This window comes from Microtus pennsylvanicus, chromosome 5 (assembly GCF_037038515.1).
Source record: "Microtus pennsylvanicus isolate mMicPen1 chromosome 5, mMicPen1.hap1, whole genome shotgun sequence".
Taxonomy (NCBI): domain Eukaryota; kingdom Metazoa; phylum Chordata; class Mammalia; order Rodentia; family Cricetidae; genus Microtus; species Microtus pennsylvanicus.
Window position 1 is genome coordinate 38,119,034 of NC_134583.1, and position 21,473 is coordinate 38,140,506.

Below are 21,473 nucleotides of genomic sequence, written 5' to 3' on the forward strand. Positions count from 1 at the left end.
TCTGTGCTGCATTTTCTTACTTTATGCCTGATATGAAAATAAATGCCACTGTGAGTGGTGCCTCATGCAGGAGAATTGTCTGTATTCTGTCAATTATGTTTTAAATAAATTCTGATTGGTCAGGCAGGATGTATAGGCTGGTCAACCAGACAGAAAGTAGGGGCGTGGCAATGAGAACAGGAGAATGCTGGGAAGGAGGAAGCCCATTCCTCCAGAGTCCTGCCCAGACCACCAAAGAAGCAGGATATGATCTGTCCCACTGAAAGAGGTACTGAGCCATGTAGCTAACAGATCAGAAAAATGGGTTAATGTAAGCTACAGGAGCTAATAAGAAGCCTGAGCTAATGGGCCAATCCGTTTATAAGTTACGGAGACCTCTATGTGATGTTGGGAGGCTAAACAGCGTTGGAAACTGGGCAGGACAGAAACCCCAAAGCAGGCCCGTATGCTACAGGGCCACTCCTGCACTACTATCTCTAGCTTTTATAAAGCTGAGGAAGCCATGAGGCGTAAACTAGTAATGAGCACTCCTTCATGACCTCCACACCAGCTACTGCCTCTATTACTCTGGCTTGTGTTCTTTCCTTGTGTTTTCTGGGTGATCAATGACCAATTGTAAAATAAAATATATTCTTTCCTCCACTAGTTGATTTGTTCATGTTGCTGAATCACAGAAATGAAAATTATAACTTATATTTGGTATGTATCTTTTCCAGAAATGGTATATATTTATTGAAATAAAATCATGTGATAATCAAAGTTTGCATAGAATCATCACCTCACAAACTCACTGATGGGCAAAAAGTTATTGGAGAATTTTAGATAGAATATCTAAATGAATATCTGAATGATGTGTTGGTAATCTGGTATTTCACTTAAGGGAATTCACATGGTAGTGAATACATTATTGAAGATATAAGACTCTAAAGGCCATACTTTGCACCATAGAGATTAAAAGAAATTACTAATTGAAACACACATAAAAAATTCTATGCTAGAACATGATATTACCTGTATTATTTTTTTCATTTTATTATGCTATGATATCTAACAAGAGACATTTTTTTCTGCTCACATTTCTAGGGCATAACAAATCAAGGTAAGGAAATAGGGGCAGAAACCAGAGGCAGATGACCCTCTCACATCTTTGTTGTTTGAGGTTTCTGTCCTGCCTGGTTCCTGCAGTCTTTTAAGTACCAAAGAAATCACACAGAAGTCTACATTACGTACAAACTGATTGACCTAGTATCTCAGACTTCTTATTGACTCTTATAACTTATATTAGTTGATTATTCTTGTCTATGTTAGCCACGTGGCTCAGTACCATATTTGGCGAGACAGTCACATATAGCTTCTTCTGTGGATGGATCATGACTGCAGAATATGCTTTCCTCTTCCAGAATTCGCATTTTCCTGCCTCTACTTCCTGCCTGGTCTACTGGCAAATCAGTAATTGTTTAAAATATAAGTGACAGGGAATGGACCATTGTCCCACAGCACATCTTCACTAAGGAAATGGAAAGAGGAGCTGGAGGCTACGGTTGGTGTCACATCCACACCAAGCAAATGAAGGGAGGAGGTCTGCTTGTTTAGCTCTATTCTCTGTCTCCTGTAGTCTAGCACCTTAGCCTAGGGAATACTGACCACATTTTGTATTAGTAGTCTGAGAGACCAGCTCTGAAAGCTATAACCAAGTTTTTTTTTTTTTTTAAAAAAAAGCTCCACATCATAGTGAAACTGAATTTAAGAGTTTTCCATCTGAGGGGTACAGAATAAATTCACACATGTGCTGTTTGGGTCATATTCCTTATTTTTCTCTCATTTATTTTTCTTCTAATTTCTAATTTTTTCTAGTTCTCCTCTGTTTCAATTTTCTCTTGTTTCTTTAGTCACCTGGCTTAAAAACTTTTTTTTACAGGAGGGTTGAAGCAATAAGAAAAATGTTACAAGCTACATCTCCTTGGATAAAAGATAAGAACAGAACAATTTACCATATCAACATAAGGTTTCAAGGTGTTTTGGATAAGACTAAAACCATAGGCTAGGGGCACAGTGCCCAATGAGACATGATGTGAGACATAGGTTTTATCAGTCAGACTTGACAAGTAAAGAATTAGCATGATTGTGGTGGGGGGGGTCATTGCTTTGTGTTAATAACCTTGGTTAGACATCTTCAACTCTGATTTTGTACAAATCTATAAAGATTTTAACTTATGATTGATTTACAGGATAACTCAGTCTAGTTTTAACTTTCTCTGAAGTAAATATAGCTAATTATGTGTAGGTGAAGTAAAAAGATTAAAGCAAGATTTTAAGTATTTAATAGTCCTCATGGTACAATAGCTCTAGTTATGAAGCAAATTCTAGTATATTTTCTTTAAATCAAAATTATACAACTAAATAGGGGGTCATCTTCCTAACCATCCATGGATATATATGTCAATAAGATTGAGATGCCTTCATGAGATTACATATACAAATCTCATGAAACTATACATTATAATTGCAGGTGTTAGAAAGCCACCATAGCTAATTTTGCACATATGAAATTACAAACAAAAGCAACAGTTTCCAGAGTTGGTGGTATCACAGGCCAATCCTGGATGAGATTAACCTTCATCAGAGAATCATTCCTTTGGTGGGTTGACATCTGAATACTAGTTGTCACCTGCTGCAACTCCCATGACCTTCAAAATTTAGGGTTTATCTTACCAAATCAATTGCCCTAACTTAATAATTCCTGACAGATATACCCAGATATTTGTCTTCAAGGTGATTGTAGGTACTGTCAATTTGAAAATCAGCACAAACATCATCTATCACATCATTGAACTCTCATTTCTTGCCAATCACCTCTCAAAACCATCCACATATACAGAAAAATAAGTCATGTAGCTGATGACCAACCACAATATGTAAAAATAAAATTTAGCATTCCATGTATATGGTTAAGGCATTGTAGCAATAAGTCATGACTTGTGTAAGGAAAATTGCTGCATATCAGGAAGAGTGATTAACGTAATTCAGTATTAACAGTTTCTATCTTTCACAAAATTATGTAGTTGAGAAACAAAATTTTATAGCATATAAAAACAAGTTCTATGAAAAGAATATATAATTATAAAACAAAGCAAAAGAAGGCAGAAATCATTTGATAGCTTGACCAATATTATTAATGTGTATAATTCAATAATGTAATGGCTCCATGGTTTACTTAAAAATATTATAAAATAATTAGGCCCATTCAGTAATTTTTACACCATGTGTGAAAGCATATTCACTACCTATTTATACTACCATATAGGCTAATAGAAACATGAACCAGAAAACAATTTATATTTAATACTACTCCTAGAATTTTAATGTACTTAAAAACAGAATTTGATTTTTTAAAAGAAAAATACCATAGAAAATGAACATTAAAACATTGCCATTTCTGTTAATTAATTTTACATCTATAAAATCCTATATGTTTTCCACAGATTCAAATTAATAATAATAAATATTCTTGATGCTTTAGTTGTAAATCATGAAACTAGAAATAGGAGCAAAGAAAAGATTAAAATTAAAAAAAATGATTGATACTATAATTTGATTAATGCTCTTGGTCCTGAGAACATGCAACTTACCCTCCAAAATAAACTCACAAATTTTAAAGCAAATGTCCTTTTTTAATATATAATGATAAGATTATTTGTGTTCATGGAGTTGAAATTTTTCTTAATGCTATCAAGGAAATGGTTAAATGAGTAAATACAAAACATAAGCAGTCTTAAATGGTTATCTTTCTAAATTAACTATTGCTATATACATTGAGTCTTAAAAAACTTAATCTTCAATAATTTAATTATAAACATATGATATAATAAAAGTGAAATCTTGGAACAAATCAATGTAAAATTTTCTACCTTCATAATAATTCACATATTTTAAAAAATAAAGGCACATATAAAAAAAGCATACACATACATACACACATATATTAAAAGACCAAGAAGGAGAAAATAATAAACTATAAGAATTTTAGTACAATTTTTATTGGTTTTGTGCCCTTCCCCTGATATAATAATGAACTGACACAAGTTAGTAATGCCTGTATGGGCATGAAGTATAGGACGATACATAATGAAGGGGCATAGACCAGGGTTGCCTAGTAGTAACCAATGATTCTTCAATTAGAGGTGATTACATATGAGTCACTCCTGTGTCCATGTTTGACATTAAAGACCTTGATGTTGTGCAGGCAACCACAGCTATTATGAGTTCATGAACACAACAATCCCATCACTCCATCTCCATTATGAATCATGTATAAACGAATATTCACTACTTTTTTTACCATCATACAAGCTAATAAAAACAAGAACCAGAAAACAATTTATATATATATATATATATATATATATATATATATATATATATATATATATTATTACTCCTAGAATTTTGATATACTTAAAAACAGAAATTCGTTTATTAAAAGAAAAATTCCTCCATTGTCAGGTTTTTGTTGGGGCTTAGAAAAGGATTCTGCTTGTCACAGATATTCTATTAGAAATGGAAGAGAACTCCATATCCACTTATTCTACATACCCTCTTGCTTTTCTTCCTGTGAAGTGACCTTCAATTTAATCAGAAATCAGTTGGTTGTCATGTAAAAGTCATATCACTATTGCACTAACAAACACACTGCTCACAATTAGGGACCATTGTCTTTACAGCTAGGTATATTTGGTGATTTTTCTCACCCAATTGCCTGAATAGCATATTACAGTACCATTGAAAGCCAGCCATCAGAATTCCAATCTGGAACATTATTGCCTAATTAGAATAAAGAATGTTAATAATAATTAGTGATGTTGACACAAGAATCAGTAAGTTGAAAAAATAAATTCTTAAATGGAATATCATAAAATTATTTACTTAAAATAATAAAAGCCAGGATGATACATTCTTAGTATTTTATAATTATCATATATTACTTTTAATGTCAGACCAGTAAATGCTTAAGACTTTGAAATAGATTTTGATATCTTAAAATAAAATTGAATGAATTCCATTGATGAGAAGTTTGAGAATACTAGGATATTTTTAAACTATTTTTCATCTCAATCCTAAATTATCATTGTCAAAATTTCCTTCATGTAAATATGCGACAGAATGATTATTGAAATCAGAGGACTTAAGAAGACATCTGTAAAACATACTTATTAAGAAGGAGAGGTAGAAGAAAAATGTTTCCTAATACAAAAAAGGAATTTTAGTCATAATTTTCTCAAAAAGAGTAAATATATTAAATAGTAAATTAAAGATATTAAATATTAAATTAAACTGCATAAATTCTAGGTGACTTTGGACCATGGGAGGTGCTATGCACTGAGTGTGAGCACATTTGTACACCTATTTGCCTCAGGGAGGACAACTGAGGTGGACTTCCTTAAGAGCTTGGGATAGAAATGCATAGCTTTTGCTGATGCTGTTGGTAATGAGAAGCAAAGACACCCAGAGGTAAGAAAGTGTTCCAAGAGCTAATTTTCAAAGACTCAGCTACAAAACTTCCTTATTTCTGCAATTTTCCATTATTTACTAATTTCACACATCATATTAGTAAACATTTCAATATCAACTTTAAGTTCAAAGTCAGTATCAAATTCTGAATATTGAGCAGAGTCCTACTTGAAAATTAAGTCAACTTCCATATAATTTGGCTACAGAATATGGCAAAAAGAATTAAAGTCAACTGCAAAAAAATGTCACATTTCTAGTACTTTTTTTGAACTTATATATAAATAAGTTATTTGAGAATTTCATATACTTTTAAGTGTATTTTATAACACTTGGAGTGTAGCATTAATATTCTTTTCACATGACTGTGTCCTATCTTATACTGTGCCATTCCTTAGAAAAATCACATAGCTAAAGCACTAATAGAAATAAATTGCCAATACATAAAAGTTTTTTTGTTACTTTAATTGCTGCATGACATTTCAGTTTACTGATACTATGTATCTTTAATGTGAATAACACAGCCTGTAATTCACTAGAGTTAAATGTAGGAAAAAATGAACAACCCTATTTTTGCCCCAGTCTAAGCTTGGAAAAGAAGCTCAGCATTGAAGCATTAATCATGATAATAGCTAAGAAAACAATTGAATTTTTTTCTTAGATTCACTTAGAAAAAGTGAATCACACTAAGCCATTTTTAGTATATTGTATCCTTCTTAACTCAAGTCAAAATCTCAACGAGAATTGTTTATATATTTAAAGCACTCAGCTAAAATACACTGAGGTGGGATATTCTGACTACTAATCTCTATTTTTTGTCTTTATCAGTCATCTCTATAGAAAATACAATAAAATTTTACTAAATTATTTCAAACTCCAATCTCAGATATAAGTATATTACAAGGAATCTTTTCTTACTTGGTTTTGTTTGTAATTTTAGTGTTGATTAATGTTTACCTTTTTCAATATCTTCTAAATATTGATGAATTTTCAAATTACTTTACTGAGAACTTCATATATAAATATGGGTTCAAATGCCTTCCCTATTTTATCTCATCCATTTTCCTCTCTAACTTCTACATCACTTTTATCTTCAACTTCATTTGAACTCCTATTTGAACCCACTGAGTACATTTAAGCTGTGTGTTTATGCATGTGTATAGAAAAAAATTGCTTGTGTCATTGGATACTTTTACCTGGTTGCATTAAGGAAAAATATTTTTATAATGAGAAATAATGAATATTAAGTTGAACTATAACTAAAATATGCTATCTTAAAAGTATCAAATAGAAGACAAAACAGACTCAGATAAGCCCTTAAATATTTGGCATCCGTTGTATAAATAAAAGTTACTAGAGTGGTTTATTTTGCTGTTAATTTCATTTTAGAGGTTTCAACTTATTAAATATCCTAAGTATCTGTATCAAGTGGCTAGTTAAGAACAGGTTAATAGATTGATTCTTGGGGAAACTTCTACCATAGCAGTTCTCAACCCATGGAGCACAACGCTTTGGGGGTCCAATGACCCTTTCATAAGGGTCATCTAAGACCATTTACATTATATTTATATTTGTATATATTTATATTATGTTTGTATAAATGTATTATAAATATATATTTATATTACTATTTATATCAGTTGAAAATTACAGTTTTGAAGTAGCAAAGAAAATAATTTTATAGTTGGAGGTCAACATAATATGAGGTCAAAGCATTAGAATCTCTGAGAACTACTGCTCTACCGTCTTTGACCATATATGGCCACACACACACACACACACACACACACACACACACACACACACACAAACACACACACACACACACACACATTCACATTCAGGGCTAAGTTTACAAGAAACTTTAAAAAGTCAATCTTAGCGCTGATTTATCATTACAGGAAATAGGAATCTCTCTCAGTAGCAGTTGGCACTGTCTACTTCAATCAACCTACAGTCTACTTTAGTCTACTTGAACATTTCTTTCATTGATAAACTGCTTTCATTTCTTTTATTGCCCTCACCTTTTTATTTTACATATCTAAATTTTCCCTTTAGATTTTCTTTCCTGAAGATTTATCAACAAGTGCTAATCAAGTTTTATATTGCCTTTCTTTCAGATATCCAACTTTGACCTTTGATTACTATGATAGTTATTAATATTAACTTGAGAAAAATACCTCGAGTGAAAATCCAATCTCTGTTAAAGAATTGCTGAGAATTCAGGAGTTTCGATATTAAAATCCTAGGCAGAGAACGTGTACTATGAAGAAAATTCAAACTATGGTAAGGCATGTGTGCAAACTGATGATATTGATATCCATTGTATTCAGGACAACTCTGCTATGTGCGTATGTGGCTATGCCTCCTTGTTGTTAGGTAATACTGTCCAAATAGTAACCATCTGTGCATAGCAAAACCTCTGATTGTGGAACAGATTGCATAATTTCCACTTTCCTTAACCAATATATCCCAGAGTTCAGTTAAATACAGATAACCATAAATTTTATGCCTCATCAAATAGGCTTCTAAAAATGTATTTTAAACTGTCAGCAGGATAACAGAGAACATATGAGCTCATATATAATTAAAAATACTTAGAAAAGACAGATATTTTGTGGCTGTATTTTTACCTATACCTGTAAGGTAAATGACATTTAATAAGACAATTAGAAAGCTAAAGAAATGACCCTGTGTTAGGATTTAAATCAAGTTTATAGGATTTAGGCTGGAAGGGAAGAGCAGCAGCGTGTCCATTCTGATTTGACCGGCCACTCTAAATCAGAGGGATAAAGGGGAGGAATGAAGACACTGGCTGAATGAAGTAAAGGTAGAGAGTGTGCGCTATTAAAGGCAGAGGCACATAGAGTTAATAAACATCATAAACTGAAGTTTATCATATAATGTTTAGTTTTTTAACGTCTCCAATAAATCGGAAATAATCCTGTATAGTTTTTACAAATTGCTGAAAAAGCATTCTCTCTCCAGAATTTATTTTCAGATAAGCTAACCAGAAGATCCTGTATGTGGCCATGTTTCTTTGTAAACAAACCAGTACTGGGAGTAGTCTCATCCATAAAATGAGAAAGGCATATTTTTAGTGTAGCAGTAGGAATACTTTATAAAGTATTGAGAATTTGTAAAGCAGCTGAAATAAGTCTATTTACGCAGTCTCATGTTTTAAGCATGTCAGTAAAACCTGCTTTGTTATTTAAATAAGAAGCATAAGTAATAGGTGGCTACAGGACAGCTTTAGAGCAGAATTTAACTGTTTACCTTCCAAAAGTCATAGTAAAGAAAACGGTTTGTAAGAGGTAGGAATCTGAATGGCCAGCCCTTAAAGCTGGAGGAGAATGTGACAAAAATATTATTGGTTCTTGCCTGTATTTTCAGGTGGTCTTGTTAAATGATTAATTAGAAATAACAAGGAATGCTGATCAGGGTTGTAGTGTTTCATCATCTCTCTATCAGACACTGAGTAAAATAGCAGCATTTTTTTGTTTTGTTTTGTGTTTGGTTGTTTTTTTTGTTGTTGTTGTTTTGTTTTATTTTTGTCTGAGAGTTTGACCTTAAATTTATATCCTCCAAGGTAAAGTTTTCTATGCTCGATTTATCATTACCAGCTCCTGATCAATTAATCTGAACAATTGCCTCATGAATTAGAGATGTTGCTTGACTTTTAGTAAGAGAGAAAGATACACAGAACATTTAAGTAGGGGTAGGAAATTTTCTCTTTACTCGTCATCAACAAGATTCCAGCACCTCGGGTTTTGTAGCAAATATAATGAGATCCTGCTGTAGTCCCACGATTTGAAGACTTCAAACAAACTAGAATAGAACAAAACAATGAAAGAAACATAAGCAAAAGAGCAAAAGAGAAATCTCAAGGAATACATATAGACAAAGAAACACACATGCATACACACACAGATCCTATAAATGCACAAAACTAGAAATCATATACACAAAATTTCTATAAGGTATAGCAAAAAATACAACAATAAAACAAAGCAACAAATCAAAAACAAATAAAAACAAAACCCTAAGCAAACCACAAGCAAATAAGACAACAACAAAAATCCCACACCCACAAGGACAACAACAATGTTCTGACAAAGCCTTATGAGACAAAACTAGGCAGGGGGCCTTTCATTAAGAGTGGCTTGTATATATAGTGGCATTCCATAGAAAAAAAAACTATTTTTCCTTTCCAAGCAGTTATCAATCAGATATAGTTTCTGTGTTGGCATAGGGATTTTTTCTACTTCCCCTCTCAGCTCCAAAATCCTATTTGTCCCAGAATTATGAAAGTCTGGTGGATGCTGATGCAATCTCTCAATACACATATACTAATATGTATATTGATCCTCAAATGTTTAGAAGGCTTTGTTTTGTTGGTGTTTTCTGTCTTATCTTACTCTTAAAGCCTTTCCTTATCTTCTTCTGAAGTGTTCCCTGAACACTGGGAGGGAGATTTGATGGAGATGTCCCATTTAAGATTAGTGTTGCAAGGTTACTCACATGCTGTACATTGTCCAGCTGTGGGTCCCTGTAATTGTTCCCATCTACCACAAGATGAAGCTTTTCTGATAATGGTTGATCAAATAAAAATCTATTAGTATACCAGAATGCCAATAGGAGTCATTTTATTGCTATATTCCTTTAGCAAATCAACAGGATTTGATTTGGCCCTACGTTGGTTGCCAATGATGCTGTTGGTCAACCTGGTCCCATGTGTACCCTCAAATGGCCAATCTATCGTCAAAGTTAGTGAACGATTGTGCTTCACAAACTGATGTTAAGGACATATTGCTGAAAACATTCCACCCAAAACAACACTTTCAAAACTTATTGAATACAGAGAAGTAGAGCTGCTACCTACCTAAAGCCATCACCTCCAAGAACTAGTGTTAATGGAAGCACAATAGTACTCTACACACTGCTAACAAAGGAGAAAAAGGAAACACCAGCATAGCTACAAATCCATTGATCTACAACAATGAAATGCCTGAAAGATGCACTAGTAAAATAGTGGTACAATATTTTATGCATTACTGTGTCTGCTGACATGTGTGTGAAATACTGAGAATGTGGGAGTAACCCACCAATATCTGATTCAATTTCAGACCATTTCATGAAATGGAACCAAACCTGAACACTGCTTGAATGGTCAGGATTCAATTTCAACCATTTTTAAGACCACTAAAATGAGTTATTCTTTGGCTGAAACATATACTTGACTAGATAATATCAAATAAGATGAACTTTACATCAATCTCTTTCTTTAAACTTTATATCCATCGTCATTCTGTTACTACACTGCTTGATAGTTATGACAGGATAAGAATGCTTAAATTAATGTACTTTCTATTCCTTTTCTTTTAAATACATTTTTGAGAATTTTAAACATAACTGATCTATTTTCATTATTTCTACTGTTCCTCATTATTGTAACCACTTTCTTGCTTCACATTCCTTCTCAAAATTGATTTCTTTTTTCTTACAAACAATATATATATTTATATATGTCTATTAAATATTGTTTTATGCACATGAGTTTAGTGACTTGTGACTGGATTATCAATGTATATACAGATTTGTTCCTAATATTCCATCCAATAGCCATAGACTGCTTTTTATTTTAATTAATTAATTTGAAAATGATCTTTTCTCATTTTACACACCTATCCCAGTTCCCACTCCTCCTCCCCTATTCTCCCCCCCATCCAACCCTTATCCACTCCTCAGAGAGACTAATGCTTCCCATGGGGACTCAACAACGTCTGATGCATAATTTTGAGGCAGGACGAAGTCCCTCACCCCTATATTTAGGTTGAGTAAGGTATCCCTCAAAAAAGAATTGGTTGCAAAAAGCTAGTTAAAGCACTAGGGATAAATCCTGGTCTCAAACCAGTGGCCCCACAGACTTCCCAAGCCATACAACTGTCAATCGCATTCAGAGGTCCTAGTTTGGTCCTTTGCTGGTCCCCAGATATCAATCCAGAGCCCATGAGCTCCCACTACCTTTGTTCAGCTGTTTTTGTGTGTTTCCCCATTATGATCTTGACCCCTTTCATCATATTATTGCTCCTTCCTCTCTTTAACTGGTCTCTTAAAGCTTGGCCCAGTGTTTAGTTGTGAATCACTGCATTTGCTTCTACCAGTTGCTGGATGAAGGTTCTGTGATGATAATTAAGGTACCCATCGATGTGGTTACAGGGAAAGGCCAGCTCAGGCGCACTCTCCACTATTGCACAGGGTCTTTTCTGGGGTTCCTTGTGGATTATTGGGAATTTACCTGGTGCCAGGTTTCATTCTAGCCTCAAAATGAACCATAGACTATTAAGCAAAAGCCTCAAATCCAGACTGAAAAATTTCCATCAAGGTCAGGAGCTTCTAAGAGAGTCCTAAAAAATACAGGCTATTGACACTACCCTTGATTGCCTTTCAGAACTTGTAGGTAAAGAACATATTGCTGAAGATGCCACATATTTCAGACATGGGGCCTGGATGAATAGAATCATAACTGCTCTGGAAGAATCCTCAAATTACTGGACCTCAGTACTGGTTATGATTTTAAGTTGCTGTGCAAGATCCTAAGATAAAATATAATCAATAATCCTATCCAATTCTGAAGCAATGAATCACAATGACCAGCATGTCAAGATATCCTCTATAATGGAATAATAATACTTTATAATGAGGTTAACCAGCAGTTATCCAACTGGGCTTAGGCATTCTGAATAGGAGGGTATTTGCATTTGATACTTGTCCTTATACTCAGAAACTGTAGCTCTCACCACAACAAAGAAGTTTATTTATGCAGCAGATAGAGAGGATCATATAGAAAGAAACAACTTGTGAAAATCCAGAGTGTAAGTTACAGTACAGTTTCCAGAGACAACTAGTACATCTCCAATAAAAGAAATGAACCCAAGGCTCAAGGAGCATAAAGGAAGAAGGGGAAGAAAGATTGGAACAGCCAGAGACCAATATGTTTGCTGAGAGAAAGTATCTTCTAAACATAACAATGAAGCTCACTTGTTTCCTAACCAAGACATGCATAAGAACCATACCAGTCAACTTGTCAACAAGGATTGAATAAATTTTACATAGCCAGTCCTTTGCATTTTGTTATTCATAATATTATATCACCATCTTCTTTATAATCCAATGCATTTTAACTATGTTCCCCTAAATCTGCTGAAATTTCCATTTCTACAGTATTATATAATTATTATAATTAGTGAAATGTAGGTATAAATTATTATTCTAAGTTCCAAAATCTGGGTTACTTTTGCCCATGTTTCTGATAATTATTTAGTTTTCCATGCAAGTATGGTTGGTTTTGTTTCTATATGTGCACTTATTATTTTATTGCATGCTGGATATTTTATATAAAAGAACACTGAAATACTGTTTCCCTTCACACATTTTAAAGAGTTTTTACTTTGTCTGATTGCTAGCCGTGTATTACATTCCCACTTAATTACTAATAGGGGTGATTCTGCATTTTGTTGACATAACTTAGTCTTAATCAGTTTACTCCCAGTAAGCACTTGGAGGCAGGTATTAAGATTGTCCTTTCAAATAGGTTCCTCCACACCTCAGGAAACTAGCATACAAGCTTCCCACAGAATTTCAGCTAAGGAAGGTCTAGGTACCAAGGGAGAGATGTTATAATAATAATTTATTATGATGTTTGGATTACAAAATATAACTTGTTTTTTTTAAAGTAAATAAAGGAAACACTGGAGAGATTTAAGAGTGCTTGAGATACTTTAATTGTTTTGTAAAATTATTATTATAACTGTACTGTTTATGTGGTAAATATGTTGTCATGAGTCTTGAATGGAATGTGGAATGATTATTTCAAACTTAATCACATTTCTATTATCTCAAACATCTGTTATTTATTATAAATCATCTGAAATTTACTCTCAGAAACAGTGAAAAATACAAAAATATGCCATACATTATAATTAACTATATATTGTCAAAATAAAGTAGAACTCACAAAGGGGCATTACTCTTCCTCACTTTCTGAGCATCTGTATTTTCTTGTCCATCATTGCCTTTCTGCATTATCATGAGGAACCTTGAATACAATACAATACTTCTGAGTTTGTCCAAGTAACAGAGAGATCATGTCTTTTTCTTCCTGTTTTTGGTTACTTCATTTCTTTGATTGTCAGTTACTTCTATGTTTTCTGAAAAGAAAGACTGTTTTTTTCTTCTGTAAAGGCTGTGTAGTATTGTTTGCATGTTCATAAGTGACATTTGCTTCATTTATCTATCTACTAATAGATACTATTACTTGGTTATTGTCAAAGTGATTTCAAATCTTCAGGATAAATATATACACACTGATTACTGAATCATGTAGTAGGTCCATTTGATTATGGGGAGGAAATATGAATCAGCTGTCTACAAGGAGTTATACTAACTTAAATTCCCACCAGATTGTATACAAGTATTGTCTATGCTCCGAATCCGAAATATTAGTCAGCTTCTCTCACATTGACACTAGATATTCTGCAAGAGTAAAATATTGTCTTTTCAATTTTAACCTTAGTTTTCTAATGATTAACCATGTTGATTAGTTTTTCATGTATGTTAATTAGCCTTTTGCATATTTTCCTTAAAAATAATGTATAATGAGATCGCTAGCCTATTCTTAACTTTTCTTTACTTACTGTTAAAGTATGCTAGTGACAAGTGGCTGCCTTGCACAAGTGACTCCTGGGCCAGTTCTGGGGCAAAGATGCCTGCCCTTCACATTGAGGATCTGCCGGAAAAGGAAAAGCTGAAGATGGACATTGAGCAACTTCGCAAAGAAGTGTCTAAATGTTCTGAAGAAATAAAGAACTATATTGAAGAACGTTCTGGAGAGGATCCTCTGGTGAAGGGGATCCAAGAAGACAAGAATCCCTTCAAAGAAAAGGGCACTGTGTCGTTTCCTAACTCTAGGGAAAACTCTATTCTCACTCGTGGCGAGTTGTTCCTTTATTTGTTTCATTTTCTCCGATAAAACCCAAGTGTATGTTAAAGAAGGTAAAAATGTAACTGAGAAAAAGAAAAAAAAAAACTGCTGCAGGCACTCTCCAGGAAGTTTATGTGCCACTGTGACGTGTGCCTGCTTTTGACCCGGGTTCAAGATACTCCCATCTTCGAAGGGCAGTTGTGGGACAAAGGCACACAGTGAGCTGCTTGCTGCTTCCAATAAAGTTTGTCTTGGGGGAAAAAAGTATGCTAGTGACTTCTGTGTCTGTGCATCTGTGCATGCACCCCTTGTCAAAAATACACTTTGTAAATATTTTCTCCCAGATTCTATATTGTCTCTAAACAGTGTTATTTGCTGCACTGAAGCTTGTTAGTTTGATAAAATTATATTTGTCTCCTTTTCTCTATGACCCAATCATATAGAAGAGAATCACTAAGCAGAGTACTTACTTGAAAGGTTTTCTCTGCATTTTCTATCAATATTTTTAAAGTTCCTTATCTCACATGAAAGTTTTCAACCCATTTCTATTTGATATTTAACATGATATGAGGAAATACTGTATTTAATCATGTTACATATGGATGGATATCTAGTTTTCTTACTGATATTTATGCTTGTTATCATTTTCTCATTATGTTATTTTTGAAAAAAAATGTCAGGTGAACATAGGTGTGGTGGTATATTTCTGGGCTGTGTATTCTGCTTCATTAGTCAGTGTATCTATTTTATGATACTTGCTATCACTTTGGGGACAAATTTGACATTCATCATTGTATTAATAGCATTAAAACATTTTGTTTTCTGATCTGATCATTTTTCTGTTTTATTTTAATTTTATGGTGGCATATAATTTTTAATTACTAGTTTTCCTTTTATTTTAAAATTATATTAGCATTTTGATTCCATTTTGTTCTGACTGCACTGAGAGCATTGGATATTACTAACTTTTAAAATCCATTGATGTGGAATGTCTTTTCATTTGACTTGTCTTGTTCAAATTCTCACACTAGTCTTCTAAATTTTAAATATATAGAATTTTTTTGACCTCTGATTAAATTTAACTCTGGGTATTTTGCTTTTCTGGCCATTTAAATGCTATTGATTTCCCACTTCTTTTATGACTTATTCACTGATATTGTACAGAAATAAAATTAATTTGTGAGGTAAGCCTGGACTTCACCACGTCACTCTAGTATTTATTAGTTTTCACTGGCTTTCACAATTCCAACTATGTTTACACACACAGACATACACACACACATATACCTCCAATTTTATATATAATATATTCATATATCATGAAACAATTGACAATTTTATTTCTCATTTTATTCATTTGTCTTTTAGGTTATCACTTCTCACCAATACCTGCACCTATGATTTTAGTATTTTATTAAGTAATAGATGTGAATAATCTCGTCCTATTTGCTTTAAGAAAATGTATATTAGATCAATCATTTAGAAACTTGACTGTGTTGATACTCATTCCTTTAACACACAGTTTTGTGAGAAGACTCCTACTCCCTGTGTTTTTCCAATTTGTTTAGTTTTATTGCTATTTTAAGTTTGAGGCCATAATATTGTCATATTACTTCCCCTTCTCTTTCTTCCCCCAAATGTCTCCTGTATATTACTGATTGCTCTTTCTAACACATGGCACCCGTTTCATTAATTTTTATTATATGCACATATATTACTAAATGTAACCTGCTTTGTTTGTATAATGTTACTAAAATGTGTTTGCTCAAAAATGTCCATTTGGCATTGGATAACTATTGAGTATATTTTTTCCTCATTCATCATTCTTTAGCAGCCTCTAATACATTTTATCATGATTGAGAGTGTTTTTAATTGTGCTGATCCCTTCTTTATATTTGTTAAAAAGATGTTTTGCTGTTCCTTCTGCTACTCTGTTATATCATATTTATTGCTTTGGAAGCAGAGAAACAGCATTGGTTTCTTAAACTCAGTCAATGTGGGCTGTCCCTACTGTATTGAGTTTTGTGTCCCTATTGTGTTGATTTTTTATTTCCTTTGTGAAATAACTAATTACTTCTTGGATAAAGTTATAGAGTTTGAAATTGAAATGTAGTGCTATATACCATTTCTTTATATTGACTTATTATCTACTAGAAGCATTACAAACTACAATTTTGTTGTTTCATGTCTTAATATTTCTTGTTACATTTCCTTTTTATATGATTTGTTATTCAAGGCCATTTATTCATTTACAAGAATTTTAAACTTTCAAACATTCTCTGTTTTGTTAACTTCTAAACTTATACCATTGTGTTCAGAAAACACAATTTTTACACTTTTTAGGTTTATTTTTGTGTTCTATTATTGGAATCTGTTGCATGGATTTGAGAGGAATCCATACTTCGTTGCTGTAAATTGTACTACCCTATAGATATTTGTTTGGCTCGCTGCCTCTAATGTATTATTCAAGTTCAGTGTTTTCTTACATGTTTGGTTATTTGAAATATATTGATTTATTTGAAGGTATGCAAGGGTACCTTGTTGCTATTGTATCTTCTTCAGATTCTTTGTTTAATATATTTATATGTACCAGTGCTCAGTGTATATTTGTTTATAAGAGTACTATCCTCCTGATAAATGGACTCATATAATTTCATTTATTTATTTTTAAAAATATTTACTTTAAGTATTAATATTTTTGTCAAACATAAGCCAAGCTATCTCTGTCTGTGCTTTCAATTCATAAAGTGTGATTACTTATCCTTCACTTTATGTCTATATATACCTTTAGAACTGAAGTATATCCTGTTTGCTGCATATGCATGGGCCTGTTTTCTTTATTATCATTTTTTATCCTGTCATTATTTTTTCCTAATAAAATTATACTATCCATATTAATAGTAGTTACAAATAAGTAAGACCACAATATTGTCATACTTGTTTTCTGTTTATTTTGTTAGTTCCTCTTTGCTCCCTTAGGATTTTGTTGTTGTTGTTAAGTTTTGTATTGTTTTGTTTGATGTTTATCTGTGGTATATTGTAGTTATCAAATTAAATGGTAATAGTTTATTAGGATAAATATTTTTTAGGCATTCAAATTAGGCTGTACCTCTCAATAGTCTTTCAACAGACTCCTTGGATGCAAACTAAGAATAAAATTACATAGTTACCCTGGTATGATAAGAAAATCCATGTGTAAGAAATTAGGAATTCTGTCAAGGAAAGGGTTTATGAACACTCACTGACCAAAATCCATCTCAAAAACACCCTTGTGATTATCACTTATAAACTTCAGACATCGGTTTGCTTAAAATAACATTTTTGTTTGGTTTTATATCATAAAGCATATGTAGATAACATGATACAAAGGTGTATACTCCTAAATATGTATCTGACAAATTGTGTGAACACCAGATTCTTCATAAACCTCTTCGGTTCATCATTGCTTTTATTAATGCTGTCTCCCTTATTCTTTCATATACATTATTCACAACTAACCATCTATATTCCTCAAATTGCCAATACAAAATAGCATTTTTTACATATTATCTTGTGTGTATTTTTGTTGTTGTTTGTGTGTGTATGTGTGTGTGTTTATGGTGTGCTTTAAATTCTAAGATTGTATGTTTCTGTGAGTTTCTGTGTATGTGAATATATATGTCTGTGTGTGGGAGAGTGAATGAGTTTTTATGCATGTGTTTTTGCCTCAAACTTTTGCTTTCTGAATTCTGAGAAATTCACATAGTGACTTTAATACTTATAACAGCCCTCATCAACCTTCTAACTTAGTTTTGATTCCATACGTGGCTACACTTTTGCTCTCTCTAACAGTTTTGAAGTCAGATTTAACATAATTCTCATATGTTATGGCCCTAAATGCATCACTGAAAAAAAAAGTGTTATATTCCTTTGGACTCTTACAAGAAAAACTAATGTGCATTAGCAAAGTGGAGCTTAATCAATGGATGAGAGCAATACTAAACATTTCTTCATTATGGCTTCTTTAAAGTCTTTGTGTTCTGAAGTTAGATTTAGATTTGTGTAATGAATTATATTTTAGTGCATTTCACCATGAAATATAAGAAGAAATTATTTCCAGTAATGAGAAAAACTATCATCTTTTCTCCATTTTGCAAATGTTTCTTACAATTATGTAGACTTCTTTCAGAATTCATCTAATATTCATATTGGAATAAAGCATCTGCTGTGGCAGATGGAGCAAATGACATCCAGTTCAGCTGCTGAAATAAACCTTAAGGATCAATGTGCAGTTTACAAAAAATAATTTGTAATTCATTTTGGATTAATTAATTTGAATTTATGGTGTTCTATAAAGGCATATTGCAGCTGTTCCCAGAACCAAGTTGATTGAATTCAAATGGTTAGACTTCTTAAAACATTTGCTTTGATGGACAGAAGACAATAGTCCTACTGCTTTATTGTTTATCTTTACAAATAAACACACCTCCAAAAATCTGCAAAGATAATATATCTGAATACAACAGCTCATTTGCATAATTATCTAGAGTGTTATATTTTTATATTTTGAATTTTCTACAGTTATATGGTAGCTTATTTCAACACATTCAAATGAAGTCTTTCAAATATCTTCAAATACATGTGTTTATTTTCCTTAAATATACCTGACTACAAAAGAGCATATTTTGAATCACATGCTTATATATAAACTGTAAGAAAACAGGATGAGATCAAGTGCAATAATAACCATTATTTAGCATGAGACAACAAAAATACATTTCATATAAATTGCATTGTTAGGTGACAATTTTTGTCTCTTATGAGGATACATTAACTATTAGAAACATCAGTCAGTCCTCATTGGGAGAAGTTAAATACAGAAAACTAAGCAGCAAATATGTGCATGTAGTAAATGAACAATTTTTAAAGAAAGAGAACATTAAATGTAGAATCATTACACAACATAGTTTTTCTCTTATATCCTGGTGTCTTACTTGCATTGTATTTGGCCTTAGTTTTCTTCCTATAACAATTACTTTTAATACTTAAACTAAAGTAAGCCAAGAAAGGTTGAGTTATCTTTAATACCATGTATTAAATATCTTTAATTCATGGTATTTCATATATATTAATATGTCATATAAATGATATGTATATATTTTAATTTAAATGTTTTTATTTTAATTTTTTTTTCATAAAAGGTATTTTGATTTGGTCATAACGTCACATCTCCTAGACTCTTTCCTCCCCACTTGTCTAGATTTCTACTACTGTCAAGAAACACCATGACTACAGTAAGACTTTTTTAAAAAAAAATGAATTTTTATTTTACATACCAACCCAAGTTCTCCCTTCTCCCATCCACGCATCTTCTCCAGCTCCAGTCCCCTCCCACTCCTCATAGGGAGTTAGGCCTTCCTTGGAGGGTCAACAAAAGACCTCATGTCTGCCTGACAGGACTGTGACACACTTCCTCCAACATAGCCAAACCTCCTAATAATGCCACTCCCTTTGGGAGCCATTTTCTTTCTAACCACTAAATATTCTAATTTCAAAAACAAAAATTAACAAACAAAACTCAAAGAAACAAACTAAAAATCAAAAAAGTCAAACTAATCCAAAACAAAACACATGTATGCACACACATGTGCACACACACACACACACACACACACACACAGAGTGAAATCAATTTTGTAGATTTCCTTTTGTGTTGGACAGACACTCCTACACATAGCCCATGACATGAAAATTGCTTGAAATACCCAGTAATACCCAGTGACACCTTATTGGAGGAGACTGGTTCTTTTTCTTTCCCAGTTATCAATTACAAATAGCATTTTGGTTTTAGGAACTGAATTTTATGTCTACTTCTTGTTTGATGTGCTGAGATTTTTTTTCTGGCTTGAACTTGTGCACACAATGAGTCTATAAATTAAGTCACTTATCAGTTCTGTTGTGTCATAAAGGTCCTGTTTCCTTGCAGTCATTCATCACCTGTGGCTCTTTATAACCCTTTTCAACACAGATTATCAAGCCTTGTTGGAAGGGGTTGATGAAGCCATCTCATTTAGGGTTGAGTTCTCCAAATTCTCACCCTTTGCACATTGTTCTATTGTGAGTCACTGTGCTAATTACTATCTAGTACAAGAAGAACGTGTCTGATGTGGGTTGACTGATGAGTTGATCTAATGAATGTAACAATAAGTTACATTAGGGGTCATTTTATTACTATTACCCTATTATTAGGGTTACTTTAGCAGAATAGTAGTAGCCTTTTGCCTTCAGTCCATGTCCTATCTAGTCTCAGATTCTTTGTCACTTTAGTGAGTTTCCTCAAATTCAATCAATATGTGATTTGTTACTTGTTCAACATTTTTTTCCCCTGTGGCACTAGTATATGTTACAGGCAGTTTGACTGGTGTAGATCAAATAGGTGGTGATCTTTCTCATCTGGTATGTGTAAAGCAACACCCAGTAACAGCAATGTTAGTGATCAGGGGTAAAACTCCTAACTGGGGTTTCTCCATGCTCAACAAGATAAAATAGTTGTGTCTTTAGCAAAACTATCTGACTCTTAGATTGTTAAGAGCAACCAACACCCTCAGCAAAATAGTCAAGAATCTGAGATGCTTGGGGATGTCTACAGATCCCTTTTGGACAAAATCTCAACTAGATGTGCCATTCATAACACTGGGGGTTTTACTTAGTGGCATAATATGTCAAGTTGGAACACTGTATCTCCCACTACATGGTGAATGTATTTTAATTTATTTTATACGTATACATATTTAGGAAGGTTTTACCATGGTAAGTTTCTGTATTAGTTTTCAGGAAGCCTTCAGTACTAGTTGTCCTTTCCTATATCACTTTCCTTATGTTATCATTCCTTTCCCTCTCCATTTAATACTCCTATTCTACAACCTGGACCTCAGAGTCAAATATTTCATGTTTTCTCTTATCTGTGCATGTTAGTTTAGCTTTAAGCTTTAGATACGTATGTTTC

General features: G+C 32.9%; 1 pseudogene; it reads left to right on the plus strand.

Moving 5' to 3' along the window:
* The first annotated feature begins 14,269 nt into the window (after positions 1-14,269).
* LOC142851243 (guanine nucleotide-binding protein G(I)/G(S)/G(O) subunit gamma-11 pseudogene) lies at positions 14,270-14,536 on the plus strand (annotated as a pseudogene).
* Positions 14,537-21,473: the final 6,937 nt, after the last annotated feature.